Source organism: Heterodontus francisci, chromosome 15 (assembly GCF_036365525.1).
Source record: "Heterodontus francisci isolate sHetFra1 chromosome 15, sHetFra1.hap1, whole genome shotgun sequence".
Classification (NCBI taxonomy): Eukaryota; Metazoa; Chordata; class Chondrichthyes; order Heterodontiformes; family Heterodontidae; genus Heterodontus; species Heterodontus francisci.
The window spans coordinates 79,502,041-79,527,555 of NC_090385.1; the positions used below are offsets into that span (position 1 = coordinate 79,502,041).

The 25,515-nt window shown below is 45.7% G+C and overlaps 1 protein-coding gene across 5 annotated transcripts in view; it reads left to right on the forward strand.

Moving 5' to 3' along the window:
* The window catches only part of lrch2 (leucine-rich repeats and calponin homology (CH) domain containing 2), a 213,691-nt gene that overhangs the window by 145,176 nt on the left and 43,000 nt on the right, over window positions 1–25,515 (forward strand). The gene's annotated exons all lie outside the window — the stretch shown is intronic.

Consider the following 25,515-nt stretch of genomic DNA (forward strand, 5'->3'; position numbering starts at 1 on the left):
CTAATATAAGTGTAAAAGTTTTTACATTGATTTTAATATCCCTTGCAAACTTCTTTTCATGTTCCCTTTTGTAGCACTTACTATCTGCTTTGTCACTCTTTGCGCTTTGTATCTTTCCCATTTGGCAGGATCTGTACTATGTTTTGCTATAGTTGGATGCTTTTTCTTTTAGTTTTATGTTGTCTCTTCCCTCTTTTTAGTTGTTCATGGCTGTCTTTTTGGCAAATAGAGCTCTTGTCCTTTAGGGGTATAAACTGGTTCTGTATCATGTTAAAAACATTTTTTTGAACACCTTCCACTGATCTGTCACTTTAGCCATGATCAGATTTGTCCAGTTTACTCCAGACAATCTCTCCCATCCCATTGAAATCAGCCTTGCCTAAATCTAGAATCTTAGTAGCTGTTTCACACTTCTCCCTTTCAAACACTACATTGAACTCGGACGTATTATGATTACTATTTAATAAATGTTCACACACCGTTAGGCTGTTAACTAAATCTGGCTTATTACTCATTACTAAATCTAATACGGCCTGCTGCTTTGTTAGTTCTAGGACATATTGTTTCAGAAAAGTATCCCAGACACAGTCAAGAAATTTACTACTTTTCTGACGTGCTAGTCTGCTTATCCTAATCTTTAAGAAAGTTAAAATCCCTCATTTATACCACTCTGTGCTTGCTACATGCTTCTAATCTTATCTATTATTCAAGCTATCACTTGACAGCTATGACCCAAGGGGCTTATACACAACTACCGCCACAGACTTAAACCCTTTTCTGTTTCTTAATTCTACCCGTAAAGTCTCCACTGCCCGTTTGCCTCTTGTCATATCCTCTGTTATCATGGCAGTGAATTCATCTTAAATCATTAAAGTTACTCCTGCCCATCCACCATTTTCCTTATCTTTCCTGTAAATCTTTATAACCTGGTATATATATAATCCCAGTCTTGACCATCTTGCAGCCGTACCTCAGTAATGACTACCGTTTCAGACACTCCAAGTTGAATTTGAGCTTGTAATTCATTCAATTTGATCTTTTATACTCACTCTTTTTACAAAGAGTGTTTAGTTGGACCACACGACTAACCTGTCCTTCTGCTCTGATGGTTTTTTAAAAATTCATTCATGGGATGTGGGCATCGCTGGCTAGGACAGCTTTTATTACCCATCCCTAATTGCCCTCGAGAAGGTGGTGCTCAGCTGCCGCCATGAACCGCTGCAGTCCATGTGGGGTAAGTACACCCACAGTGCTGTTAGGAAGGGAGTTCCAGGATTTTGACAGAGCGACAGTGAAGGAACGGGGATATAGTTCCAAGTCAGGATGGTGTGTTTTGGAGGGGCACTTGCAGGTGGTGCTGCCTTTGTCCTTCTAGGTGAGAGAGGTCATGGGTTTGGAAGGTGCTGTCTAAGGAGCCTTGGTGCCTTGCTGCAGTGCATCTTGTAGATGGTACATACTGCTGCTATAGTGTGTCAGTGGTGGAGTGAGTGAATGTTTGTGAATGGGGTGCCAATCAAGCGGGCTGCTTTGTCCTGGATGGTATCGAGCTTCTTGAATGTTGTTGGAACTGCACCCATCCAGGCAAGTGGTGAGTATTCTGTCACGCTCCTGACTTGTGCCTTGATGGTGGACAGGCTTTGGGGAGTCAGGAGGTGAGTTACACGCCGCAGGATTCCTAGCCTCTGACCTGCTCTTGTAGCCACGGTATTTATATGGCTACTCCAGTTCAGATTCTGGTCAATGATAACCCCCAGGATGTTGATAGTGAAGGATTCAGCAATGGTAATGCCATTGAATGTCTAAGTGGAGATAGTTAGATTCTCTCGTTAGAGATAGTCGTTGCCTGGCATTTGTGGGCACTCATGCGACGTGCCACTTATCAGTCCAAGCCTGGATATTGCTGCATTTCTATATGGACTGTTTCAGTATCTGAGGAGTCGCGAATTGTGCTGAACATTGTGCAATCATCAGCGAACATCCCCACTTCTGACCTAATGATTGAAGAAAGGTCATTGGTGAAGCAGCTGAAGATGGTTGGGCTTAGGACACTACCCTGATTCCCATTGACTCCAGTTTTGCTCGGGTTCCTTGATGCAATACTTGGCCAAATGCTGCCTTGATGCCAAGGGCAGTCACTCTCAGTTCACCTCTGGAGTTCAGCTCTTTTGTCCATGTATGAACCAAGGCTCAAATGAGGTCAGGAGCTGAGTGGCCCTGGTGGATCCCAAACTAAGCGTCAGTGAGTAGGTTGTTGCTAAGCAAGTGCCGCTTGATAGCACTGTCAATGACCACTTCCATCACTTTACTGATGATCGAGAGTAGACTGATAGGGCGGCAATTGGCCGGGTTGGATTTGTACTGGTTTTTGTGTACAGGACGTAACTGGGCAATTTTCCACATTGCTGGGTAGATCCCTGTGTTGTAGCTGTACTGGAACAGCTTGGCTAGGGGCGCCACAAGTTCTGGAGCACAAGTCTTCAGTGCTATTGCCGGAATGTTGCCAGGGCCCATAGCCTTTACAGTATCCCCCATCATTGAGGATGGGGATATTTGTGAAGCCACCTCCTCCAGTTAAGTGTTTTGTGGCAGGACTGTGGAGCTTAGATCTGATCCATTACTCACTGTATTCCTATTTCTCTATCTTGTAAATGGTGGACAATTAAACAGTTAACTGGAGGAGGTGGCTCCACAAATATCCCCATCCTCAATAATATAAAAGCAAAATACTGCAGATGCTGGAAATCTGAAATAAAAACAAGAAATGTTGGAAGTACTCAGCAGGTCTGGCAGCATCTGTGGAGAGAGAAGCAGAGTTAACGTTTCAGATCAGTGGCCTCCACAGATGTTGTCAGACCTGCTGAGTATTTCCAGCATTTCTTGTTTTTATCCCCATCCTCAATGATGGGGGAACCCAGCACATCAGTGCAAAAGACATGTTTGAAGCATTTGCAACAATTTTCAGCCAGAAGTGCTGAGTGAATCCATCTCGGCCTCCTCCTGAAGTCCCCAGCGTCACAGATGCCAGTCTTCAGCCAATTCGATTCCCTCCACGTGATATCAAGAAACGACTGAAGGCACTGGATACTGCAAAGGCTATGGGCCCTGACAACATTCTGGCAATAGTTTAATTACTTTACATTTTTAGTTTCCTTTTTACCTGCAGATCCTAAAGCGCAATTTCTGATTGTAACTCTAGTCTCTTCTGTTTTGTTTGATTTCAAACTATTATCTATACTACCTTTTCTAACTGAACCCACTTACTCATTTAAAGTCCTTCTGACTGTCCTATTTATTCTTTCTGCCATGTCCCTGGTCCAAGTAGACTGTGTCCCAGTGGTACAGTTCATTCATGTCCCACTACTGGTGCCAATGTCACACGAAATGGAACCCCTTTTTCCCACACCACTCCTTCAGCCACAGATTCGCCACTCTAATCTGCTTATCCCTGTGCCAATTTGCATGTGGCTCCAATAATCTAGAGATTATAGCCCTTCAGGTCCGGTCCTTTAAATGAGCTCATAATTCCTGGTACTCTTCAAACAGGATGTCGTACCTACTCTTTTTCCTATGTTGTTTGTCCCAGCATGGATCACGATGTCTGGATCCTCCCAATATCCTTTCAAGCTGGTTCGAGTGTCACTAATCCTGGCACCTGGTAGGCAACAAACCTACTGGGGCTCTTGATCCTGCTTACAAAGGATAATTCTATCTGTCCCCCTAATTATTGCATTTTTTACAACTATCGCAGTAAGTGCCCTCTCCTCCTCTTCCAGGGTGCTATGATCTTCATTCTGGCTGTCCTTCTGATTGTCTTCATCCTTATCCTCACAGGTAGCAAGTATGTTGTGTCTGTTGGATAGGATCAGTTTCTGCAGTTCCTCACTCTATCTCACCTGGCTTCCCCTTACTCTGTTGGTCACACCAACTCCATTCTGCACCTGTACCTCTGTACAAGATGTGACTGAAGTCTGGAGCAAACTGTCCAGAAACTCTTCCCCCTCTGTTATGAGTTTCTCTAACATTCACTCCAACTCAATGACTCTAAGCCAGAGAAATTTGAAACGGAGACATCTATTGCTGGTGTGTTCACTTGGGACCGTCTAGCTGTCCACGAACTCCCACGTGCTGCAGTCTAGACACACTCTCTGCTCTTCCATATATGACTATTTCTGTTATTTATATCTAGTTTTTAGATTTTTTTCAATTTCTACACTGTTAGGCATACAAGTGCAATGAATAAAAAAATACGGACGCAAACAACAATTGGCTTTACCTTTACAAAATGAACAGTGCTGCAGAAGATGGCTACATGAGTTTTCGAACATTGCTACACTGTTTACAACAAAGGATGCTTAATGAGGTTGAGAGGTGTCAATTAAATCTATCCTGAAACATTCCTGAATTGAATGGGTTCTACTGTATTACGATCAAGGTGGGAGTAATGCACTGTCAATTCAGTGCCATCACTCCACAGGTCGCAGCATATTATTGAAGTTTTCCCACCTAACCAGAAAACAGCCAAATTAAGCATTTTATTAACCCCCAGAATAAAATACACCGAATCAGATATCTTTAAACAACAACAAATTAACTATTTATTTTAAAAAAACTAAAATTTAAACACTATTAAGGTATTCTTTCTTTCTTTCTTTTGGGCCTCCTTATCTCGAGAGACAATGGATACGCGCCTGGAGGTGGTCAGTGGTTTGTGAAGCAGCGCCTGGAGTGGCTATAAAGGCCAATTCTGGAGTGACAGGCTCTTCCACAGGTGCTGCAGAGAAATTTGTTTGTCGGGGCTGTTGCACAGTTGGCTCTCCCCTTGCGCCTCTGTCTTTTTTCCTGCCAACTACGAAGTCTCTTCGACTCGCCACAATTTAGCCCTGTCTTTATGGCTGCCCGCCAGCTCTGGCGAATGCTGGCAACTGACTCCCACGACTTGTGATCAATGTCACACGATTTCATGTCGCGTTTGCAGACGTCTTTATAACGGAGACATGGACGGCCGGTGGGTCTGATACCAGTGGCGAGCTCGCTGTACAATGTGTCTTTGGGGATCCTGCCATCTTCCATGCGGCTCACATGGCCAAGCCATCTCAAGCGCCGCTGACTCAGTAGTGTGTATAAGCTGGGGATGTTGGCCGCTTCAAGGACTTCTGTGTTGGAGATATAGTCCTGCCACCTGATGCCAAGTATTCTCCGAAGGCAGCGAAGATGGAATGAATTGAGACGTCGCTCTTGGCTGGCATACGTTGTCCAGGCCTCGCTGCCGTAGAGCAAGGTACTGAGGACACAGGCCTGATACACTCGGACTTTTGTGTTCCGTGTCAGTGCGCCATTTTCCCACACTCTCTTGGCCAGTCTGAACATAGCAGTGGAAGCCTTACCCATGCGCTTGTTGATTTCTGCATCTAGAGACAGGTTACTGGTGATAGTTGAGCCTAGGTAGGTGAACTCTTGAACCACTTCCAGAGCGTGGTCGCCAATATTGATGGATGGAGCATTTCTGACATCCTGCCCCATGATGTTCGTTTTCTTGAGGCTGATGGTTAGGCCAAATTCATTGCAGGCAGACGCAAACCTGTCGATGAGACTCTGCAGGCATTCTTCAGTGTGAGATGTTAAAGCAGCATCGTCAGCAAAGAGGAGTTCTCTGATGAGGACTTTCCGTACTTTGGACTTCGCTCTTAGACGGGCAAGGTTGAACAACCTGCCCCCTGATCTTGTGTGGAGGAAAATTCCTTCTTCAGAGGATTTGAACGCATGTGAAAGCAGCAGGGAGAAGAAAATCCCAAAAAGTGTGGGTGCGAGAACACAGCCCTGTTTCACACCACTCAGGATAGGAAAGGGCTCTGATGAGGAGCCACCATGTTGAATTGTGCCTTTCATATTGTCATGGAATGAGGTGATGATACTTAGTAGCTTTGGTGGACATCCGATCTTTTCTAGTAGTCTGAAGAGACCACGTCTGCTGACGAGGTCAAAGGCTTTGGTGAGATCAATGAAAGCAATGTAGAGGGGCATCTGTTGTTCACGGCATTTCTCCTGTATCTGACGAAGGGAGAACAGCATGTCAATAGTCGATCTCTCTGCACGAAAGCCACACTGTGCCTCAGGGTAGACGCGCTCGGCCAGCTTCTGGAGCCTGTTCAGAGCGACTCGAGCAAAGACTTTCCCCACTATGCTGAGCAGGGAGATTCCACGGTAGTTGTTGCAGTCACCGCGGTCACCTTTGTTTTTATAGAGGGTGATGATGTTGGCATCGCGCATGTCCTGGGGTACTGCTCCCTCGTCCCAGCACAGGCATAGCAGTTCATGTAGTGCTGAGAGTATAGCAGGCTTGGCACTCTTGATTATTTCAGGGGTAATGCTGTCCTTCCCAGGGGCTTTTCCGCTGGCTAGGGAATCAATGGCATCACTGAGTTCCGATTTGGTTGGCTGTACGTCCAGCTCATCCATGACTGGTAGAGGCTGGGCTGCATTGAGGGCAGTCTCAGTGACAGCATTCTCCCTGGAGTACAGTTCTAGGTAGTGCTCAAACCAGCGGTCCATCTGTTTGCGTTGGTCAGTGAACCTCCATAAATTTGCCCAGGCATGCGCCATGGAGAGGTCACTCCATAGTTGCCTCACAGCGACTGAAACAACACGGAAGGCAGCAGTTACGGGTTATAAGTCCAGATAAATTGGCGTAGAAACTGGGCGCCACGGGTTGCCTTTGTCGGTGGGAGAGGTCATTGCACCTCACTGGACAGCTACCGCCCGCCTCAAACCGGGCAGCCCCCGGTCAATAAGGTTCTGTACCGCCACAGTCTGCCTGCTTCAATGGGTGCTTGGAGCTCAGGGTCATTGCCCGAAAGGTGGACTGATACACCGCACCAAACAACATGAAAAAAGGAAAGAAGGTACCAGCCCTTCGCTTTGCAAGCTGGAACGTCAGAACTATGTGTCCTGGCCTGTCGGAAGACCTTACACAAATCAACGATTCTCGGAAGACCGCCATCATTAACAACGAGCTCAGTAGACTCAATGTGGACATTGCAGCACTTCAGGAGACTCGCCTCCCCGCGAGTGGCTCTCTAGCAGAGCAAGACTACACCTTCTTCTGGCAGGGCAGGGATCCTGAAGAACCAAGACAGCATGGAGTGGGCTTCGCCATCAGAAACTCCTTGCTCAGCATGATAGAGCCTCCCTCAAATGGCTCGGAACGCATACTGTCCATCCGACTGCTCACCACCTCTGGTCCAGTACACCTACTCAGCATCTATGCTCCAACACTCTGTTCCGCACCTGAAGCTAAAGACCAGTTCTATGAACAACTCCATAACATCATTAGCAGCATCCCCAACACCGAACACCTATTCCTGCTGGGGGACTTTAATGCCAGGGTTGGGGCCGACCATGACTCATGGCCCTCCTGCCTTGGGCGCTATGGCGTTGGAAGGATGAATGAGAACGGGCAGAGACTGCTTGAGTTGTGTACCTATCATAACCTCTGCATCACCAACTCGTTCTTTCACACTAAACCCTGTCACCAGGTTTCATGGAGGCACCCAAGATCACGTCGTTGGCACCAGCTAGACCTCATTGTCACAAGGCGAGCCGCCTTAAACAGTGTTCAAATCACACGCAGCTTCCACAGTGCGGACTGCGACACCGACCACTCCCTGGTGTGCAGCAAGGTTAGACTCAGACCAAAGAAGTTGCATCATTCCAAGCAGAAGGGCCACCCGCGCATCAACACGAGCAGAATTTCTCACCCACAGCTGTTACAAAAATTTCTAAATTCACTTGTAACAGCCCTTCAAAACACTCCCACAGGGGATGCTGAGACCAAGTGGGCCCACATCAGAGACGCCATCTATGAGTCAGCTTTGACCACCTACGGCAAAAGTGCGAAGAGAAATGCAGACTGGTTTCAATCTCATAATGAAGAGCTGGAACCTGTCATAGCCGCTAAGCGCATTGCACTTTTGAACTACAAGAAAGCCCCCAGCGATTTAACATCCGCAGCACTTAAAGCAGCCAGAAGTACTGCACAAAGAACAGCTAGGCGTTGCGCAAACGACTACTGGCAACACCTATGCAGTCATATTCAGCTGGCCTCAGACACCGGAAACATCAGAGGAATGTATGATGGCATGAAGAGAGCTCTTGGGCCAACCATCAAGAAGATCACCCCCCTCAAATCTAAATCGGGGGACATATTAAGGTATACCTATGCCTAAAGACCTTGTTACTACTTATTTATCCTAACTTCCCCCATTCTCTCATACACATTCAAAAACTAACAGTTAACTGGTTTTAAAAATAGAATTTAAAAAAAAATTAGCTGTTTCTTAAGAATAAATAAATAACTGGGTTGTAAGTCTTTTGAGTTACGTTCCTGGTTGATAAGGTGTGCAGATTAGAACAATCAGATGCCACTCTAAGTCTCCATGCGAATTCGATGAACAGTCTTTACTTGATAGGCATTCAAAGCACTTCAGCTGCAGCAAGTGTAACACAGTTCTTTCAACACTGAGTATAACAACAGGTCTATATTTGAATTTTAAAATTGGTAGTCTTTCAGTCGAAACTTTACTGCGAATTCCAAAAAACACAATCAGTCGAGAGTCAATCTTGAAGCAAAGACTTCTTAAATTGGAAGCAAAGAAAAGGAATTTTGCTACCTCCATCAATACAAAAGTTCTCTTCCAAGGGTTTTTTTTTCTCTGTAGGCAATTAACACAACCTGTAGCTCATTGTAGAATTTCTGTTGAGAGAATTGTCGTCTTCCAAGGCAACCATGCTTTGCAGGACTACCAGTTCAAACTGGTTTTAGCTTGTTTTCACTCAGTTAAAAGTTACAGTACACCATGTGACCTCCCTCCTGATGTGGCCCAGGAAACAGGTGCAGCTGCCAGCACACTGCTCAGTCTTAAAGGCACAATATTTTTAACGGGGAAAAAAAACCAGTTCCGTGACAACTGAAACAAAGAAGCTATGCCGTGGAAACATAACCAGATTATTCTCATCCTGGGCCATTGTGTGATCACCATGTGGGAGAGACCAAAGTGTCTCCTACCAGAGTGATGTAACAAACTGTTAGCTTAAAAAGGTAGCCCAACAGAGCGCGAGAGAGACCCAGAAAGAAGCATCAACAAGAAGCTTGTACAGCTAAGAGCTCGGAGAAAATCCAGCAAGCCAGAAAGGAGGCGCCCTGCTGTAAATTCTATAGTTTTTAAACTGTGCAGCAGTGAGTTAAAAGTGATCCTTTGTCTTCAAACTGAACTTTCAACCAAGAGAGCAACCTACAAACACCTCAGGCTAGCAACCAACAAGAAGTTGCCTTCTGAGAGAATTCAGCAGGTTTGTCGTGAACCCCAAAACCCTACCTCACTTGAAAATCACTTACCCCTTTTCATCTCTGTCTCGTGTGTGTGTATGATGCGACAATTTCAGGATAAGGCCTGTTGCTCAATAAATAATATTCTGTTGTAAACCTACAAGAAAACATGTCGCTGTCTGTTCATTTGACAAATAAAACACAAATCTGTTAAACTCTAATAACAAAAACACTTGCTGCGGTCAGGTGGGTGTTGAACGGTGGGAACCACCCACACCCCTCACCACATGACCGTAACAACACTAACTTACACTCAGCAGTGGACAAAAATTTCAAATACTTATTGCACAAACTTCCACAAGTATTACAGGTGAAAATAAAAAGCAGCACCTCCTTCCCCCTCTGCACCAAATTCCCAAATTTCGTACTTCGTTAACACTGTATTCTTCGCAACCACCCCTGTGCAGCCCTTCTGTGCCAACATTTGGCACTTATTGGATCCATGTAGACTGTCAGAGGTTTTCTGTTGTGACTTGTAAGGATCAGTTATATGAAAGCTTAATGCTGTAGTAACCTTCAGTCCTGTGAACAGAGCTGCCCAGGTTCCAGGTGTTGTCTATAGGCCATCCTGCAGCAGATTACAGATGTGTTCTAGTTGCGTAGTTGCGTCGTTCAGCAGAGGCATCAAAGATGGGACTCATGTCCAGGAGCATGCTGTGAGGTCAGCAAGCATGATACTTTGGTAATGATGTGCCATTAAAATGATTTTGATACAATTGAACCTGTATTTGCCGACTTCGCCCCTGTCTCAGCTCATTCCTGCCTTCATTACCTCTAGAATTGACTATTCCAATGCATTGCTGGCTGATCTCCCACATTCTGCTCTTCGTAAACTTGATGTCATCCAAACTCTGCTGCCCTTTCATAACTTGCACCCTCTCACGTTCCCCTCTCACCCCAGTACTCTCTGACCTACATTGGCTCCCTGTCGAGCAGTGTCTTGATTTTAAAATTCTCATCCTTTTGTGGAATTTTATGGGCTGTGCAAGAGCGGATTTGGTGGTTTGTGAGGTGGGATGTTTGCCTCCATGCCAGCATTGGAAAGGATGTTTGCTTCCAGATTCGGCACCAGCAAGGAATGGTAGCGAAGGCATGGGGGGGTGGTGGGCCACATGGAGAATCAGGCCAGAGTACACAGGGAGGGACTTAATTGGTTGCATGGAGGAGCAGGGGAGGCTACTTGCCGAGGGAAGGATGAGATTGGGCGCATGGAGGAGCAGGGGAGGGTGGAGTGGAGCACTAAGGTGTTGATTGGTTGCTGAAGCTGCGTGCTGTCGGCTGCAGGAGTGGTGTGTGGTTTATAGCATCACAGTGTGAAGATATTTGGCAAGGGCCTAAAGGGAGCTATGGGGCAAAGTGAGGGTGCTGGTTAGCAGAGGGAATGATTGTGCTGGTTCTGGCTGCGTTTATCCTGCTTGAGACGGTGCAGATTTTCAGGACATGGCAAAGATGCATCACAACCATTTCATTCATGCATCAACATCATTGATTCTGCAGTAGCTTTCGTACGACACATCCAAGCACATAAACAATGTCAATCTTCATCTTGGTGTAAAATCATTTAGTGAATCGCACCAAGGTTGCTCGCGCACACCAATGTATTCCTTATGTATCCTCTGCCTTAAAGAGATGGAGCCAGGGAGGAAAACAATGGAGCTGCTTCACCAAGATCACCTAGCTTCACCGAGCTAAGCAAGTCACTGATGTAATTGCAGCACTGTACCCATGTTCTGCATGTCACCCCACAGTTCGAGACCTCCTCTGCTACCTCCATCCAGGCTGCCTTGATGAGCCAGGGGGTCGTCTTCTATCTGTAGGGAAGAGGACCTCCTGCCTTTCCCTGATGGCCTGGAGGATAAACTACAGGGGGGGCATCACTGAACTGTGGGGCTGGCCTCTGCCTACTGGCTGACATTTGACTCTCTTTTGCTGCAGGGAAAATGAATGATATGAAGTTGGTGGTGACTTTCACAAAATAAGGGAGGCAAAAAATTTTTGATTTCAGTAAAAGCTTCAATTTAGGTTAATTGAAGATACTTGTATGAAAGAAAGGCCGATGATCTTTGAGGCTGCAAGCTCAATTTTTTATCTGTGACGATCATGGTGCTTGGGCTAGTGACAGCAGGTTCCACCAATGTAAGGCCACCCCTGCTGTATGATCCCATGTGGCTCCCATGCCCGTCATCGCATGAGTCATTTACATATAAGATTGCATGGGAAATTTGGCAGAAGTGGAAGTTACAGCAACTTCTGGTCCTGCCGTCGGAAGTGCCGTGGGACTCATAAAATCCCAGCCCTTGTTTTCAAATCCTTCCATGGCCTCGCCCCTCCCTATCTCTGTAATCTCGTCCAGCCGCACAATAATCCATGATATCTGTTCTCTCTAACACTGACCTCTTGTGCATCTCTGATTTTAATTGCTCTGCCTTTGGTGGCCGTGACTTCAGTTGCCTAGGCCCCAAGCTCTGGGATGTCCTACCTACACTTCTCCACCTCACTTTCTTCCTTTAAGATCCTCATTAAAACCGACCTCTTTGACCTAGCTTTTGGTCATCTGACTTGATATATCCTTTTGTGGCTCAGTGTCGTACTTCGCTTCATAATGCTCTTGGAAAGCGTCTTGGGAAGTTTTATTCTGTTAAAGACACTATATAAATATAAGTTGTTTGTTGTCCCTTTGTGAACTCCTCTTCCTCACTTAAACCTCCAAAGGAATTCTAGCCCTCATCACTTAATGGCAGCAACTAATAATATAAAGTACTGATGGACAAAAAAGTGCAGCAGTGATGAACTACCCAGCAAACCATAGGAATACAGGAATAGGCCATTTAGCCCCTCTAGCCTGTTCGGCCATAAGATTGTGGCTTATTATGCATGGGGACAGATATTCTCCTCCTCCTCCCCCCCCCCCCCCCCCCCACCCAAAAATTGCCAGTTGCAAAACTTGTACTACTGTAATCTTTTATTAAGAAACCCATTTGAGTCAACCAGATCACTGGATTATTGATGTGTCTATTTTACATGGGGGAGCTCAGCTCTGGGGTGGAAATGAGCCTCTTTTCAAGACTCTGAAGTGCAACATCATATTTCTTTGCCATAAAATGCAGCTTTGTTGCTGGCACAGGCCTCGCAGCCTAATGTTTTGTTAAAATTCTGGTTCACAGTCAGGCTCTGCTGTTGACATTGAATGTTGTAAAACTTAATCTACTCGACTGAAGTCAATATAGTCTTTAATTATAAAGTTATTCTTTCCCAGGACATCAAAAATTGAATGAATAACCATCCTCAGTTTTTTGCCTATAAATGTTTAAACCTTTTAAAATCCGAACTAACATCACCTGTTCACTATTTCCTGAATTATTTTGTCTAACTTTTCAGCTGTAAAAAGTGAGCCTCCCCGCTCTCTTTCTTCCCCCCCCCCCCCCACTTAGTTTCTTAAATAAAATGCTTAAAGTTAATTTATAAAGAAATCGTGTCAATCCATGGAGTTTTATTTTACTTCATTGGTACACAGTATAAAGATTCCTGTCCTAGCCTTTCAGGTAAGTAAGGTGTTGGAAAATATCGTTTCATTTTATAAAAACAACTGGAAATCAAGCATTTGAAGAGTTGGGATCAACTCTTCATACATTTTTGATGCTTTTTTGTTTTTGGTAAACTGAGTGGTGCGATTATTGGGAGCAAAGGATTATTGATCACGACTGGTGCCTCCCTCTTAACATAACCAGAGAAACTGTTCAGTTTTAAAGTATAAAATGGCATGTTAGTGCATTGAAATGTAATTATCCTCTAAAGAGTTACTAACATGACTTTAAAGGTCCGTATTGCTGCTTGGCTGGTATGTTCGAGAAAAATTCTTTTAATCTGGTTATCTATCAAATCTGCAATTTGGCGTATGGTTAAAACAAATAAGGCAGAACTAATTGTTTTCTATATAAATTTCTCATACAAGTTAAATATTGGCCCCATATCCACACTGCTAGGATATTGGCCCACCATAGTCCAGCTTAATCCTAGTCAAATGCGAGTAATGTCTGGATTACTTGCAGTGCAACTCACCAGTGAGAGTAGAACTAGGAAGATAGGAAGGATCAGTGCATGGCTTAAGGCTTGGTGCAAGAGGGAGGGCTTCAGATTCTTGGCGCATTGGGACCAGTTCTGGGATGGGAGGCACCTATTCAAAATGGACAGGTTGCACCATACCAAGACTGGGACCAATGTTCTCGTGGAGAGGTTCACTGGTGTGGTTGGGGAATGTTAAACTAAATTGGCAGGGGAGTTGGTACCAGTATGTCGAATAAGAAAAGAGGAATAAGGTGCATGAAGGAGTGGAAGTGTTGGATAATATTGGAGAAAGTAGTCGTTCCATATTAGAAAGGAGCAGACAAGGAAGGACTATGAGGAATATAAAGGCAGGTTTACAATGCATGTATGTAAATGCACAAAGTGTGGTGAATAAGATTGGTGAGCTACAAGCACAAATGGCCATATGAGAATATGATGTAGTGGTAATAACTGCTTAAAAATGTTGAGGACTGGGCATTTATTATTGACTGATATAAAGTGTTCAGAAAAGACGGAAGGAGAAAAGGAAGGTGGGGCGGCAGTACTGATTAGGGAAGACATTGTAGTGTTGGAAAGAGAGGATGTCTGAGGGAGCAAGGAAATAATCCATTTAGTTAAGAGTTGAGAAGCAAAATGGGTATGATCACCCTACTTGGGGGTATTCTATAGGCCTCCAAATAGTGAGAGAGAGGAACAAATCTACAGGTAAATCACAGATGTGCACAAACTATAGAGTGGGGATATTAGGGGACTTTATCCCAATTAATATTTGGGTAACTAATCAGACAGTAAAGGGAAAAGAGGGGTGGGGAATTTCTGAAATGTATTCAAGAGAACTTCCTTGATGAGTATGTTTTTATTTGTTCGTGGAATGTGGGTGTCACTTGCTAGGCCAGCATTTGTTGCCCATCCCTAATTGCCCTCGAGAAGGTGGTGGTGAGCTGTCTTCTTGAGCAGCTGCAGCCTCTGGGATGTAGGTATACCCACAGTGCTATTAGGAAGGGAGTTCCAGGATTTTAACCCAGTGGCAGTGAAGGAATGGCAATATAGTTCCAAGTCAGGATGACTTAAAGGGGAACTCGCGGGTGGTGTTCCCGTGCATCTGTTGCCCTTGTCCTAGGTGGTAGAGGTCGCGGGTTTGGAAGGTGCTGTCGAAGAAGCCTTGGTGAGTTGCTGCAGTGCATTTTGTATATGGTACACACTGCTGCTATTGTGCATCGGTGGTGGAGGGAGTGAATGTTGAAGGTGGTGCATGGCGTGCCAGTCAAGCGGGCTGCTTTGTCCTGGATGGTGTCAAGCTTCTTGTATGTTGGAGCTGCACCCATCCAGGCAAGTGGAGAGTTGGACTGGCTTTGGGGAGTCAGGAGGTGAGTTACATGCCGCAGAATTCCCAGCCTCTGACCTGCTCTTGTAGCCACAGTATTTATGTGGCTGGTCTGGGTAAACCCCAGGATGTTGAGAGTGGGAAAATTCAGCGATGGTAATGCCATTGAACATCAAGGGGAAATAGTTAGATTCTTTCTTGTTTGAGACGGTCATTGACTGGCATTTGTGTGGCACGAATGTTACTTGCCACTTATCAGCCCAAGCCTGAATGTTGTCCAGGTCTTGCTACTTGTGGACACGGGCTGCTTCAGTATCTGAGGAGTCGCGAATGGTGCTAAACATTGTGCAGTCGTCGGTGAATATCCCCACTTCTGACCTTATGATGGAGGGAAGGTCAGTGATGAAGCAGCTGAAGATGATTGGGCCTAGCACACTTCCCTGAGGAGCTCGTGCAGTGATGTCCTGGGACTGAGATGATTGACCTCCAACAACCACAACAATCTTTCTTTGTGCTAGGTGTAACTCCAACGGGCAGAGATTTTTCCCCGATTCCTGCTGACTCCAGTTTTGCTAGGGCTGCTTGGTGCTATACTCGGTCAAATGCTGCCTTGATATCGAGGGCAGTCACACTCACCTCACCTTTTGGAGTTCAGCTCTTTTGTCCATGTTTGGACCAAGGCTGTAATGAGGTCAGTAGTTGGCCTTGGCGGAATGCAAACTGAGCATCAGCGAGCAGTTTATTGCTGAGCAAGTGCTGCTTAATAGCACTGTTGACTCCTCCCATCACTTTGCTGATGATCGCGAGTAGACTGATGGGGCGGTCATTGGCTGAGTTGGATTTGTCCTGCTTTTTGTGTACAGGACATACTTCGGCAGTTTTCCACATTGCCAGGTAGATGCCAGTGTTGTAGCTGTACTGGAACAGCTTGGCCAGAGGCACAGCTAGTTCTGGAGCACAAGTCTTCGATACTTTTGCCGGAATGTTGTCGGCCCATAGCCTTTGCAGTATCCAGTTCCTTTAGCCATTTCTCTATCTTGTGGAGTAAATCGGATTGGCTAAAGACTGGCATCTGTGATGCTGTGGACCTCAGGAGGAGGCAGTGATGGATCATCTACTCAGCACTTCTGGCTGAAGATGGATGCAAATGCTTCAGCCTTGTCTTTTGCATTGATGTGCATTGGTGAAGATGGGGATATTTATGGAGCTTCCACCTTCTGTTGTTTAATTGTCCACCAGCATACACAACTGGATGTGGCAGGACTGCAGAGCTTATATCTCTTCCGTTGGTTGTGGGATCGCTTAGCTCTGTCTATCGCATGCTGCTTCTGCTGTTCGGCATGCAAGTAGTCCTGTGTTGTAGCTTCACCAGGCTGACACCTCACTTTTCAGTATGCCTGGTGCTGCTCCTGGCATGCCCTCCTGCACTCTTCATTGAACCAGAATTGGTCCCCTGATTTGATGGCAATGGCAAATTGGGGGATATGCCAGGCCATGAGGTTGCAGATTGTGGTTGAGTACAATTTGCTGCGGCTGATGGCCCACAGCACCTCATGGATGCCCAGTTTTGAGTTGCTAGATCTGTTCAAAATCTATGCAAAATACAATAAGTTGAGAGGGGAAGTGAAGAGGAAAATAAAACTGGCAGAGAGAGAATATGAAAATAGAATGGCATAAAAGGTCACCCAAAAATCATCTGGCATGTAGAATAGTTATCGGCGGAGTGGGGCCTATTGGGGACAAGAAAGGTGATATCTGTTTAGAGCCGCAGGACAAGACTAGAATACATGAGTGATAAAAACAAAATACTGCGGATGCTGGAAATCTGAAATAAAAACAAGAAATGCTGGAAATACTCAGCAGGTCTGGCAGCATCTGTGGAGAGAGAAGCAGAGTTAACATTTCAGGTCAGTGACCCTTCAGAACTAGCAGATACTAGAAATGTGAAATGTTTTAAGCAAGTTAAAGCGGGGTGGGGCAAGAGATAACAAAGGTGAAGGTGTAGATAGGACAAGGTCACAGAGAATAACCGACCAGAAGGTCATGGAGCAAAGGCAAACAATATGTTAATTGTGTGTTGAAAGACAAAGCATTAGTACAGATAGGGTGTTAACGGACTGAAAACTGAAAAGCCACAAGTACAAACATGAAAAAAACAGTGGGTAGGCAAACTGAACAAACTAAGATAAAATAAAATAAACAAAAAAATGTAAAAAAGAAAGAATAACTAAAAATAAAAGTAAAATGGGGGGCCCGTCATGCTCTGAAATTATTGAACTTAATGTTCAGTCTGTAGTGTACCTAATCGGTAAATGAGATGCTGTTCCTCGAGCTTGCATTGATGTTCACTGGAACAGTGCAGTAATCCCAGGACAGAGACGTGAGCATGAGAGCAGGGGGGAGTGTTGAAATGGCCAGCAACCGAAAGTTTGGGGTCATGCTTGCGGACTGAGCAGAGGTGTGCCGCAAAGCGGTCACCCAGTCTGCGCTTGGTCTCCCCAATGTAGAAGAGACCACGTTGTGAGCAGCGAATACAGTATACTACATTGAAAGAAGTACAAGTAAATCGCTGCTTCACCTGAAAGGAGTGTTTGGGGCCTGGGATAGTGAGGAGAGAGGAGGTAAATGGGCAGGTATTACACCTCCTGCGTTTTCAGGGTAAGGTGCTGTGGGAAGGGGACGAGGTGGTGGGGGTAATGGAGGAGTGGACCAGGGTGTCACGGAGGGAACGATCCCTTCAGAATGCTGATGGGAAGAGAGGGGAAGATGCGTTTGGTAGTGGCATCACGCTGGAGGTGGCGGAAATGGCGGAGGATGATCATTTTTATATGGAGGCTGATGGGGTGGAAAGTGAGGACAAGGCGAACCCTGTCGCGGCTCTGGGAGGGAGGGGAAGGGGTGAGGATAGAGGTGCGGGAAATGGGCCGGACACGGTTGAGGGCCCTGTCAACCACAGTGGGGGGGGGGAATCCTCGGTTGAGGAAAAAGGAAGACATATCAGAAGCGCTGTCGTGGAAGGTAGCATCATCAGAGCAGATGCGTCGGAGATGGAGAAACTGGGAGAATGGAATGGAGTCCTTACAGGAGGTAGGGTGTGAAGAAGTGTAGTCGAGGTAGCTGTGGGAGTCGGTAGGCTTATAATGGATATTAGTAGACAGTCCATCTCCAGAGATGGAGACAGAGAAGTCGAGGAAGGGAAGTGTAAGAGATGGACCATGTAAAGGTGAGAGAAGGGTGGAAATTAGAAGCAAAGTTGATAATTTTCCAGTTCAGGGCGGGAGCAGGAAATGGCACCGATACAGTCATCAATGTACCGGAAAAAGAGTTGGGGGAGGGGGCCTGAGTATGACTGGAACAAGGAATGTTCGACATATCCCACAAAAAGACAGACATAACTAGGCCCATGCGGTTACCCATAGCAACACCTTGATTACTTTGTATCAGTTTTTGCTAAGGAAGAGGATGCTGACGAAATATTGGTAGAAATGGAGATGGCAGAAGTAATATAATGGGTGAAAATTGATGGGCAGGATGTACTGGAAAGGCTGGCTATGGTTAGAGCGAATAAGTCACCTGGTGTGGATGGTTTGCATCCCAGGTTGCTAAAGAAAGTTGGGATGGAGATAGGGCAGCGCAGTGGTTAGCACTGGAGCCTCACAGCTCCAGCGACCCGGGTTCGATTCTGGGTACTGCCTGTGCGGAGTTTGCAAGTTCTCCCTGTGACCACGTGGGTTTTCGCCGGGTGCTCCGGTTTCCTCCCACAGCCAAAGACTTGCAGGTTGATAGGTAAATTGGCCATTATAAATTGCCCCTAGTATAGGTAGGTGGTAGGGGAATTGAGGGAAGGTGGGAATATGGGATTAATGTAGGATTAGTATAAATGGGTGGTTGATGGTCGACACAGACTCGTTGGGCCAAAGGGCCTGTTTCAGTGCTGTATCTCTAAATAAATAAAAAGAGCTTGCCATATTCGTCTCTTTTTTTCTTTTGGGCCTCCTTATCTCGAGAGACAATGGATACGCGCCTGGAGGTGGTCAGTGGTTTGTGAAGCAGCGCCTGGAGTGGCTATAAAGGCCAATTCTGGAGTGACAGGCTCTTCCACAGGTGCTGCAGAGAAATTTGTTTGTTGGGGCTGTTGCACAGTTGGCTCTCCCCTTGCGCCTCTGTCTTTTTTCCTGCCAACTACTAAGTCTCTTCGACTCGCCACAATTTAGCCCTGTCTTTATGGCTACCCGCCAGCTCTGGCGAATGCTGGCAACTGACTCCCACGACTTGTGATCAATGTCACACGATTTCATGTCGCGTTTGCAGACGTCTTTATAACGGAGACATGGACGGCCGGTGGGTCTGATACCAGTGGCGAGCTCGCTGTACAATGTGTCTTTGGGGATCCTGCCATCTTCCATGCGGCTCACATGGCCAAGCCATCTCAAGCGCCGCTGACTCAGTAGTGTGTATAAGCTGGGGATGTTGGCCGCTTCAAGGACTTCTGTGTTGGAGATATAGTCCTGCCACCTGATGCCAAGTATTCTCTAGTCTTCCCTAAATACGGGGAATGTGCCAGAGGATTGGAAAGTGGCAAATGTGCCCCTTTGTTCAAGACTGGGTGTAAGGACATTCTTAGTAACTATAGGATAGTCAGTTTATCATCAGTGGTGGGTAATATTTTAGAACCAGGCAAAAATTAACAGGCGCTTGGAGAAGTTTGAGCTAATTAAGGACAATCAGCACAGATTTGTTAAAACGCAGATCATGTTTGACTATTCTGTTATTTCATCAAAGAATTTAATTAGAAGGTTGATGAAGGGAATGCAGTGAATGTTGTCTATATATATTTTAAGAAAGTATTTGACAAAGTGCCAAATAGAACGCTAACCAAATTGAGGTTCATGGAATAGGAGGATCAGTGCCAAGCTTGGATTAAAATATTGGCTTTAGGACAGAAAGCAGCAAATCGTGGTAAATGGTTATTTTTCAGACAATGGTGTTCTTCAGGGTTCAGTGCTAGGACATCTGCTTTTTTGATGACTTGGATATTAGGATAGAGTAAAATTTCAAAATTTGCCAATGGTACCAAACTTGGAGGTGTGGCAAGCAGTGAATGTGATCCCAATTGACTGCAACAGGACAGAGACTAGCAGAATGGGCTGACAAATGGCAGATGGAATTTGATGCAGAGAAGTATGACATTATGCATTTTGGCAGAAGGAATAGGAAACAGCATTATCGAAATGGCACCGTTCTAAAGAGTGCATCGGGATAGAGGGACCTAGGAATTCATGTGCATAGAATCTCCCAGTATCAACATCCTGGGGGCTACCATTGACCAAAAACTGAACTGGAGTAGCCATATAAATACCGTGGCTACAAGAGCAGGTCAGAGGCTAGGAATCCTGAGGCGAGTAACTCGCCTCCTGACTCCCCAAAGCCTGTCCACAATCTGCAAGGCACAAGTCAGGAGTGTGATGGAATACTCTCCACTTGCCTGGATGGGTGCAGCTCCAACAACACGCAAGAAGCTCGACACCATCCAGGACAAAGCGGCCCGCTTGATTGGCACCCCATCTACAAACATTCACTCCCTCCACCACCGACGCACAGTGGCAGCAGTGTGTACCATCTACAAGATGCACTGCAGCAATGCACCAAGGCTCCTTCGACAGCACCTTCCAAACCCGCGACCTCTACCAACTAGAAGGACAAGGGCAGCAAATACATGGGAACACCACCACCTGCAAGTTCCCCTCCAAGTCACACACCACCCTGACTTGGAACTATATCGCCGTTCCTTCACTGTCGCTGGGTCAGAATCCTGGAACTCCCTTCCCAACAGCACTGTGGGTGTACCTACCCCACATGGACTGCAGCGGTTCAAGAAGGCAGCTCACCACCACCTTCTCGAGGGCAATTAGGGATGGGCAATAAATGTTGGCTTGGCCAGCGACGCCCACATCCCGTGAATGAATAAAAAAAAAAGATCTTTGAAGGTGGCAGGATATATTGAGAGAGTGGTTAGTAAAGCCTGTGGAATCTTAGGCTTCAATAAATAGAGGCATTGAGTACAAATGCAGGGAAGTTGTGCTGGACCATTGTAAAGCTCTGGTTAGCCACAACTAGACTATTGTACAATAGTGGTCAACACACTAGGAAGGATGTGACAGTCCTCGAGGGTGCAGAGGAAATTTACCAGGATGGTTGCAGGGATGAGGGATTTTAGTTGCAAGGTTAGATTGGAGAAATTGGGGTTGTTCTCGTTGGTGCAAAGGAGGTTAAGGGGGGATCTGAGAGATATTGACAAGACTATGGTAGGTTTAGAAAAGCTGGACAAAGAAAATCTGTTCCCATTAGCTGTTCATACAAGGACTAGGGGACACAGATTTAAGATTTGGGCAAGAGATACAGGGGCAATATGAGGAAGAACTTTTGTATGCAGCGAGTGGTAATGGCCCGGAACTCGCGGCCTTTGAGACTGGTGGAAGCGGAAACAATGAATGATTTCAAAAGGAAATTGGATGACACTTGGGAGGACATAAAGTTGCAGGGTGACAGGGATAGAACAGGAGAATTGGACTGACTGGATTGCTGTACAGAGAGCTGGCATGAACTCAATGGGCTCTAAGGCCATCTTGGTCTTTTGCTAATGCCAAGCATTGTTTCAGGATTGTATTTGAATATCAAAAATCACTTTCCCTTTCATTGCATGATTAAGTATGTGCTTCAAACTTAGCTTAAGGGCTGGTTAGAATATCTTGGCTGCAGGGATATTGAAGTTCCTCACATTGAACTGTACGCAGCACTCCAGCTGTGGCCTAACTAGCGTTTTATACAGCTTCATCAAAACCTCCCTGCTCTTATATTCTGTGCCTCGGCTAATAAAAGCAAGCATCCCATATGCGGTCCTAACTACCTTATCTACCTGTGCCTTCAGTGATCTATGGACAAGTACACCGAGGGCCCGCTGTACTTCCTAGGGTCCTGCCATCCATTGTATATTTCCTTGCCTTGTTAGTCCTCCCAAAATGCATCACCTCACACTTCTCAGGATTAAATTCCACTTGCCACCGCTCTGCCCATCTGTATCGTCCTGTAATCTAAGGCTTTCCTCCTGTGAGAAACGTAGCCCACTTAATAATAATTTACACCAAGTCAAACTCTGAAGAAGTAAGTTTATTTAACGTTCTTGCAAGATCGGGTGTCCTACAAGCAGGCACACCGATCAACATATTCAGTTCATGTTTATACAATACAAATCCATTTTTCCACGCCTTTAGTTTACATTATTGGTTATAACATATTATGACACTAACCTATCCTATAGTTGCTACAGTCTCCTCCTCTGTTTACTTCTCCCCCTACTCTAACTTTCCAGCCCCTAACTCTTGTTTTTGTTTTACCTTATTTGGCTCTCCATTGTGTATTTTAACTTGCAGCTGTCAGCCTTTATCTTAGTGGGGCAGTTTCTTATTCACTACATCCTTTGTTCTAACTCTTGCTGTTTCTCATTTCTCTGCCTAAGCACAATTTTTAACTGCTGTACTGTCTCAAGGTCTTTACTTACATACCCTTATCAGTTCTCTTTTTCAGTGATTTCATTATGTTGTGTGAAAATGACTTCTTGGTAATTTTCCACAAGCTGTAGAAACAACATTTCAGTGTTTCTTATTCTCACACTCCTCACTACGACACCACGAATTTTTGTGTCATCTATGAACTTACTGATCATGCCTCATATATTCACATCTAAATCATCAATGTACACTACAAACACAAGGGTCCCAGCATCGATCCCAGCGGTACACCACTGGTCACAGGCTTCCAATCGCAAAAACAACCCTTGACCATCACCCTCTGCCTCTTGCCACTAAGCCAATTTTGGATCCAATTTGCCAAATTACCCTGGATCCCCCACATGGGCTCTTACCTTCTTGACCAATCTCCCATACGGGACCTTATCAAAAGCCTTACTGAAATCCATGTAGACTACATCAACTACTTTACCCTCATCTACACACCTAGTCACTTCCTAGAGTAATTCAATCAAATTTGTTATACATGATCTCCCCCTGACAAAGCCATGCTGACTATCCTTGATTAATCCCTGCCTCTCCAAGTGGCGATTAATCCTGTCCCTCAGAATTGTTTCCAATAGATTCCCTACCACTGATGTTACACTCACTGGCTTGTAATTACCTGGTTTATCCCTGCTACCCTTCTTGAATAATGGTACCACATTCGCTGTCCTCCAGTCCTCTGGCACCTCTCCTGTGGCCAGAGAGGATTTGAAAGTTTGTGTCAGAGCCCCTGCCTTCTCCCTTGCCTCACATAACAGCCTGGGATACATCTCATCTGGGCCTGGGGACTTATCCACTTTTAAGCCTGCTAAAACCACTAATACCTCATGCTTTTCAATGCTAATTTGTTCGAGTATATTACAATCCCCCTCCCTGATCTCTACACCTATATCGTCCTGCTCCATAGTGAACACAGATGAAAAGTAATCATTTAAAACCTCACCTACGTCCTCTGGCTCCCCATATGCATTGCCTCTTTGGTCCGTAATGGGCCCTACTCTTACCCTGGTTATCCTCTTGCCCTTCATATACTTACAACACACCTTGGGATTTTCCTTTATCTTGCCCGCCAGTGTTTTTTTATGCCACCTCTTTGCTCTCCTAATTACTTTTTTTAAGTACCCCCCCATGCCCACACACACACACTTTCTATACTCCTCTAGGGCCTCTGCTGTTTTCAGCCCTCTGAATCTGCCATAAGCCTCCTTTTTGTTCCTTGTCCAATCCTCTATATCCCTTGACATCCACGATTCCCTGAACTTGGCAGTCCTACCCCACACCTTTACGGGAGCACGTTCGCCCTGAACACACTATTTCCTTTTTGAATGACTGCCACTGGTCTGACGTAGACTTTTCTACAATAGCTGCTGCCAGTCCACTCTGTCCAGATCCTGTTTTAACATATTGAAATCGGCCTTCCCCCAATTCAGTACCTTTATTTCTGGTCAATCTTTGTCCTTTCCATAACTACCTTAAATCTTAGCGTTATAATCACTATCCCCAAAATTCTCCCCCACTGACACTTCTATCACTTATCCGGCTTCATTCCCTAAGATTAGGTCCAGTACTGCCCCTTCTCTTGTAGGACTTTCTATGCGCTGGCTCAAAAAGCTCTCCTATATGCATTTTAAGAATTCCTCCCCCTTTAAGCCTTTTGCACTAAGACTATCTCAGTTAATATTGGGGAAGTTGAAATCCCTACAATTATTACCCTATTATTTTTACACCTCTCAGAGATTTGCCTACATATCTGCTCCTCTATCTCTCCCTGACTGTTTGGAGGCCTGTTGTACACTCCCAGCAAAGTGATTGCCCCCTTTTTGTTTTTAAGTTCTACGCATATGGTCTCATTTGAAGAACCTTCTAAGATATCATCCCTCCTTATTGCAGTAATTAACTCCTTAATCAGCAGTGCAATGCCACCTCCTCTTTGCACCACCCCGCACCCCCGGTCACGCCTGAAGATTCTATAACCTGGAATATTGAGTTGCTAGTCCTGCCCTTCCCTCAATCATGTCTGATAGCAATAAAATCATATTCCCATGTCTTAATCAACGTCCTCAACTCATCTGCCTTGTAAGACTCCTTGTGTTAAAATATATGTAATCCAGCCTTGCATTATTCACTTGTGCCTTCCAAACAGACTTAGTTTCTCTTCTGTATTTGGCTGTGCATCTCGCCCTACTGTACCTCCAGTCTGTATCCTACCCCCCTGCCAAATTAGTTTAACCCCCCACCCTCAACAGCACTAGCAAACCTCCCTGCAAGGATGTTGTTCCTGTTCTGGTTCAGGTGCAACCCGTCCGACTTGTACAGGTCCCATCTTCGCCAGAAACAGACCCAGTGATCCAGAAAACTAAAGCCCTCCCTCAAGCACCATCTCTTCAGCCATGCATTCATCTGCTCTAATCTCCTATTCCTGTACTCATTAGCATGTGGCACCAGGAATAATCCAGAGTTTACAACCTTTGAGGTCCTGCTTTTTAATCTGCTACCTCGCTCCCTAAATTCTTGTTGCAGAACCTCATCTCTCTTTCTGCCTATGTCGTTGATACCAATGTGAACCATGACCTCTGACTGTTTACCCTCCCCCTTCAGAATGTCCTGCAGCCGCTCCGTGACATCCTTGACCCTAGCACCAGGGAGGCAACATACCATCCTGGAGTCATGTTTGTGGCCACAGAAAACCCTATCCCTAACGCTCTCCCACTCTTTCCCTCCCCTCTTGTGCAGCTGAGCCACCCGTGGTGTCACAGACTTGGCTCTTGTTGCATTCCCCTGAGAAACTATCTCCCCCAACAGTATCGAAAGCGGAAAATCTGTTCGAGAGGGAGATGGACCCAGGGGACTCCAGCACTACCTGCCTATTTCTTCCACTGTGCCTGGTGGTCACCCATTCCTTTTCTGCCTGAGCAGTCTTTACCTGCGGTGTGACCACCTCCCTTTGCATGCTATCCATGACGATCTCAGCCTCGCGATGCTCCACAGTGTCCCCAGCCACAGCTGCATGTGGAAACACTTCCTGCACGCGTGTTTGCTCTGGACACTGGAAATGTCCCTGACTTCCCACATTGCACAGGAGGAGCACTCCATGCTGCTGGGCTGCCCTGACTTACCCTTAATTCACTCCTTTAAATTACTCAAAAATTAGAGATTATTTACACTAGGGACCT